This window comes from Triticum dicoccoides, chromosome 3B (assembly GCF_002162155.2).
Source record: "Triticum dicoccoides isolate Atlit2015 ecotype Zavitan chromosome 3B, WEW_v2.0, whole genome shotgun sequence".
Classification (NCBI taxonomy): Eukaryota; Viridiplantae; Streptophyta; class Magnoliopsida; order Poales; family Poaceae; genus Triticum; species Triticum dicoccoides.
In genome coordinates this window covers 706,839,635-706,846,371 of record NC_041385.1, presented here as the reverse complement: position 1 = coordinate 706,846,371, position 6,737 = coordinate 706,839,635, and positions in this window count along the sequence as shown.

The following is a 6,737-nucleotide window of genomic DNA, read 5'->3' as shown; positions in this document are numbered from 1 at the left end:
CCTTAAACCCAGTTTTGTCATGAGAGTCCACCATACCTACCTATGGATTGAGTAAGATCCTTCAAGTAAGTTGTCATATTGCAAGCAATAAAAATTGCTCTCTAAATATGTATGACTTATTAGTGCGAAGAAAATAAGCTTTATACGATCGTGTGATATGGAAGTAATAAAAGCGACAGACTACATAATAAAGGTTCATATCACAAGTGGCAATATAAAGTGACGTTCTTTTGCATTAAGATTTTGTGCATCCAACCCCAAAATCACATGACAACCTCTGCTTCCCTCTGTGAAGGGCCTATCTTTCACTTTATGCCTTTTACTTTATGCAAGAGTCAAAGTGATCTTCACCTTTCCCTTTTTCATTTTATCCTTTGGCAAGCACCTCGTGTTGGAAAGATCCTGATATATATATCCAATTGGATGTAAGTTAGCATGAACTATTATTGTTGACATCACCCAAAGGTGAATACGTTGGGAGGTGAAATTATAAGCCCCTATCTTTCTCAGTGTCTGATTAAAACTCCATAACCATAAGTATTGCGTGAGTGTTAGCAATTGTAGAAGGCTATATGATAGTTGAGTATGTGGACTTGCTGAAAAGCTCTATTCTTGACTCTTTCTGATGTTATGATAAATTGCAATTGCTTCAATGAGTGAGATTATAGTTTGTTAGTTCTCAATGAAGTTTCTGAACCATACTTGACATTGTGAATAGATTGTTACTTGAGCATAAGAAATCATATGACAAAATCTATATATGTTGCTGTTATAAGAATGATCATGATGCCCTCATGTCCGTATTTTATTTTTATCGACACCTCTATCTCTAAACATGTGGACATTTTTTCGACATCGGCTTCCGCTAGAGGACAAGCAAGGTCTAAGCTTGGGGGAGTTGATACATCCATTTTGCATCATGCTTTTATATCGATATTTATTGCATTATGGGCTGTTATTACAAGTTATGTCACAATACTTATGGCTATTCTCTCTTATTTTATAAGGTTTATCATGAAGAGGGAGAATGCCGACAGCTGGGATTTTGCTGGAAAAGGAGCAAATATTGGAAACCTATTCTGCACAGCTCCAAAAGTCCTGAAACTCCACGAAAGTCATTTTTGGAATTAATAAGAATTATTGAGCAAAGAAAGCACCAGAGGGGGCCCACACCCTGCCCATGAGGGTGGGGGGTGCGCCCACCCCTACTGGGCGTGCCCCCTGTCTCGTGGGCCCCTTGGTGGCCCTCCGGTGCCCATCTTTTTCTACTTGAAGGCTTTAACCCTGGAAAAAATCATAAGCAAGCTTACGGGATGAAACTCCGCCGCCACGAGGTGGAACCTTGGCGGAACCAATCTAGGGCTCCGGCGGAGCTGTTCTACCCGGGAAACTTCCCTCTGAGAGGGGGAAATCATCACCATCGTCATCACCAATGATCCTCTCATAGGGATGGGGTCAATCTCCATCAACATCTTCACTAGCACCATCTCCTCTCAAAACCTAGTTCATCTCTTGTATCCAAAACCACGAATTGGTACCTGTGGGTTGCTTGTAGTGTTGATTACTCCTTGTAGTTGATGCTAATTGGTTTACTTGGTGGAAGATCATATGTTCAGATCCTTAATGCATATTAATACTCCTCTGATCATGAACATGAATATGCTTTTTGAGTAGTTACGTTTGTTCCTGAGGACATGGGTGAAGTCTTGCTATTATTAGTCATGTGAATTTGGTATTCGTTCGATATTTTGATGAGATGTATGTTGTCTTTCCTCTAGTGGTGTTATGTGAACGTTGACTACATGACACTTCACCATTATTTGGGCCTAGAGGAAGGCATTGAGAAGTAATAAGTAGATGATGGGTTGCTAGAGTGACAGAAGCTTAAACCCTAGTTTATGCGTTGCTTCGTAAGGGGCTAATTTGGATCCACTAGTTTCATGCTATGGTTAGGTTTACCTTAATACTTCTTTTGTAGTTGCGGATGCTTGCAATAGGGGTTAATCATAAGTGGGATGCTTGTCCAAGGAAGGATAGTACCCAAGCACCGGTCCACCCACATATCAAATTATCAAAGTAACGACGTGAATCATATGAGCATGATGAAACTGGCTTGATGATAATTCCCATGTGTCCTCGGGAGCGCTTTTCTCATTATAAGAAATTGTCCAGGCTTGTCCTTTGCTACAAAAAGGATTGTGCCACCTTGCTGCACCTTATTTACTTTCAGTGCTTGTTACCCGTTACAAATTATCTTATCACAAAACTATCTGTTACTTACAATTTTAGTGCTTGCAGAGAATACCTTACTGAAAACCGCTTGTCATTTCCTTCTGCTCCTCGTTGGGTTCGACACTCTTACTTATCGAAAGGACTACAATAGATCCCCTATACTTGTGGGTCATCAGTAACCAAGATTATTATGCCATTTTTAAGTAAAGTATGCTAATTATGTCATTATGGAGCTATCCAAGGTAGTTATTCCATTTTTATCTAACTAAAGCATATTTAGGCATTTTATAGAGCTATCTAAGGTTATTATGTCATTTTAGAGCTAATTATGTCATGAATGAACTAGCTAAGATTAGTTTAGGTCGTTATTGAGCTATCCAAGGTAGTTATGCCATTTTTTAACTAACTAAAGCATATTTAGTTATTTTATAGAGCTATCTAAGGTTATTATGTAATTTAGAGCTAATTATGTCATAAATGTACTATCCAAGGTAATTACAGCATTTTTAACTAACTAAGCATATTAAGTCATTTTGGAAGGAAAAAATGCTAGCATGAAAAATGAAATTGCATGAATCATGTAGCAAACCACATACCCAGTGATCCCCGTACTCAAACAGGTTGGAGCTCCCTTGATGGTGTGGCACACCAACCATTTGGTCACGTTTATCCTTGGCCCTATGGTGTTCGACTAGCCATTGGGGAGAGCACCACGCATCCACCAACGCCTCCCAATAGTCCATCTATCCGCACACCATCTCGGGGGCAACTAAGTTAGTCAAGAGAAATTTCAGTGCTAAGCCTACAAATCAAATCAAGAAAACTAAGTTCAAGGCCTTAAGAATAGGCAATTACCTGCAGGTACTTCTCCTTACTCAGAAACTTGCCGTGATACTTCTGCTTGCCCCTCCTAATACCCTTCGAGGCATAGTAGTCTCGAACAGCCTGCACCCGAGCCTCGTGCCATAAGTTCTGAAGTAGTCGCTTGCACTCGGCTTCGACAACCATAGACGCGGTCTCCTGCTCTCCCTCTGAAACCCTGTAGAAGGTCTGCAATCAAACAAGACAACACTGATTAGTACAATCACTAGGTAGTGTTGATTTTTAATTCTGTAAAGGAGAAATTACCCAAACCCGACAGAACAGAATGTCGGCCACCGTCTCGCACAAGACACCGGCGACCATCTCCTCCGACGGGGCCGGGGCAGCCGAGTACAACTCCCAGCTTAGTGCTAGCTGTGGAACCTGACCCTCACCGGGCAACTTGACCCACCTAAGGGAGTGCTGCCGGCAAAGCACACCAAGGACCTGGTTGGGCCTGCGGACACCATGGGGGTGTACCCAGCCCTGCAGTATGATAAGGCCAACACATTAGATATTAATTTGAAGAAACATGAAGGCAAAAGGTTAAAAAAGAGTAAATACACTTACTTCAACCCATTAGGCGCAATCAACCACCACTGGTCGGGGGTCGTCGGCACGGGCGGGAGCTTTTGTGACGCCCCCGATTCAATCGTACACTAATCATGCACGCAAATGTGTACGATCAAAATCAGGGACTCACGGGAAGATATCACAACACAACTCTAAAACATAAATAAGTCATACAAGCATCATAATACAAGCCAGGGGCCTCGAGGGCTCGAATACAAGTGCTCGATCATAGACGAGTCAGCGGAAGCAACAATATCTGAGTACAGACATAAGTTAAACAAGTTTGCCTTAAGAAGGCTAGCACAAACTGGGATACAGATCGAAAGAAGCGTAGGCCTCCTGCCTGGGATCCTCCTAACTACTCTTGGTCGTCGTCAGCGGCCTGCACGTAGTAGGCACCTCCAGTGTAGTAGTCGTCGTCGACGGTGGCGTCTGGCTCCTGGACTCCAGCATCTGGTTGCGACAACCAGAAAGAAAGGAAAGGGGGAAAAGGGGGGGAGAAAGCAACCGTGAGTACTCATCCAAAGTACTCGCAAGCAAGGAACTACGCTACATATGCATGGGTATATGTGTAAGGAGGTCATATCGGTGGAGTGAATTGCAGAATGCCAGAATAAGAGGGGGATAGCTAGTCCTATTGAAGACTACGCTTCTGGCAGCCTCCGTCTCGCAGCACGTAGAAGAGAGTCGATTGAAGTCCTCCAAGTAGCATCTCCAAGTAGCATCTCCAAGTAGCCTCTCCAGTAGCATCGCATAGCATAATCCTACCCGGCGATCCTCCCCTCGTCGCCCTATGGAAAAGCGATCACCGGGTTGTCTGTGGAACTTGAAAGGGTGTGTTTTATTAAGTATCCGGTTCTAGTTGTCATAAGGTCAAGGTACAACTCCAAGTCGTCCTGTTACCGAAGATCACGGCTATTCGAATAGATTAACTTCCCTGCAGGGGTGCACTAACTTACCCAACACGCTTGATCCCATTTGGCCGGACACACTTTCCTGGGTCATGCCCGGCCTCGGAAGATCAACACGTCGCAACCCCACCTAGGCAAAACAGAGAGGCCAGCATGCCGGTCTAAACCTAAGCGCACAAGGGTCTGGGCCCATCGTCCATAGCACACCTGCATGTTGCGAGGGCGGCCGGAAGCAGACCTAGCCTAGCAGGCGTTCCAGTCCAATCCAGCGCGCGCCGCTCCGTCGCTGACGTCTGAAGTGCTTCGGCTGATACCACGACGTCGGGATACCCATAACTACTCCCGCGTAGATGGTTAGTGCGTATAGGCTCGTAGCCAACTCAGATCAAATACCAAGATCTCGTTAAGCGTGTTAAGTATCCGCGAACGCCGAACAGGGCCAGGCCCACCTCTCTCCTAGGTGGCCTCAACCTGCCCTGTCGCTTCGCCTCAAAGTAACTGTCGGGGGCCATCGGGAACTCAGGCCCACCACTACCTGGATGGAGCCACCTGCCCCTTCAGCCCCCATCTCCAAACAGTATCACCAGTAATGTAACAGTGTAAAGTATATAGCATATGCCCGTGATCACCTCCCGAGGTGATCACGGCCCAGTAGTATAGCATGGCAGACGGACAAGAATGTAGGGCCAATGATGATAAACTAGCATCCTATACTAAGCATCTAGGATTGCGGGTAAGGTATCAATGACTGTAGCAACAATGACAGGCTATGCATCAGAATAGGATTAACGGAAAGCAGTAACATGCTACACTACTCTAATGCAAGCAGTATAGAGGAGAATAGGCGATATCTGGTGATCAAGGGGGGGGGCTTGCCTGGTTGCTCTGGCAAGAGAGAGGGGTCGTCGGTGACGTAGTTGATCACAGCAGCATCAGCGGCAGTCTCAGAGTCTACCGGAGAGAAGAGGGGGGAAGAAACAGTAAATACATAGCAAGCAAGAGCATAATAGGACAACAAACAGAGCTAGACGTGTTCTCACGCGATGCTACACGTTACCGGCGAAGGGGGATAACATCCGGGAATGTTTCCCCAGGTTTAGCATTTTCGGACAGACGAATCGGAGGGGAAAAGTTACCTGTTCGCTATGCTAGGAGTGTGTGGCGGACGAACGGAGGGTGTAGCCGGATTCGTCTCGTCGTTCTGAGCAACTTCCATGTTGAAAATATTTTAATCCGAGTTACGGATTAAAAGATATGATTTTCTAAAGATTTTATTAATTTTTGAAATTTAATTAATTATTTAATCTAATTCGAAAATGGATTTATGACATCAGCATGATGTCATGCTGATGTCAGCAGTCAACAGGGTTGACTGGTCAACCTGACGGTGGGTCCCGCATGTCATTGACTCATAACTAACTAACTAAATTAATTAATCTAATTAGTAGATTAGTCAGGTTAATTAAATGATTAATTAGTCTAATCAGGATTAATTAAGTTAATTAATTCTTTAATTAATTAATTAATATTTTAATTAATTATTTATTTTTTTATTTTTTTAAATCTTTTTTTTAATTCTGGTTCTATGGCGTGGGCCCCGTTTGTCATGGGCCTAGAGGGGCCTATCGGGCTCGGGCGTGGTTGCTGGGGTGGAGCCCCGTGAGTGTGCGGGCGGTTCCGGGCGTGTGGGTGCGGGGCGCACCCAGGCGCCCACCACGCGAGGGGAGACGAGGCCGGCCAGGGCTGTGCCCGGCGGCAGCGAGGCCACGGCGGCCAGGGGTCAGCAGCAGAACGGGGGCGGTGGCGCCGGCGAGGCAACGGCAGGGGCGGCACAGGGATAGCGGCCACAGCAGGGGAGGCAGTGCAGCCGCGGGAGGTCGGGGCGCGTACGAGGGGTGACCGGGGGTGAGCAACGGCACGCAGGCGCGACCAGGGGCGCCGGGGCGCGGCCGGAACGGGACAGAGAGGAGGGGAGGGGCAAGCGCGCTCACGGGGGGTGTAGGGTTCGTGGCAGCGGGGCGTGAGGAGGAGGACGGAGACGGCGCGCAACGGGGAGGCAGTCCCGCGGCGAGGTCCGTTGAGGAGGAGGGCGGCGAGGCGGCGTCCTGGCCGACAGGATCCGGGGGCGACGGGGTCGGGCCTCTCCCCGATCCAGATGGG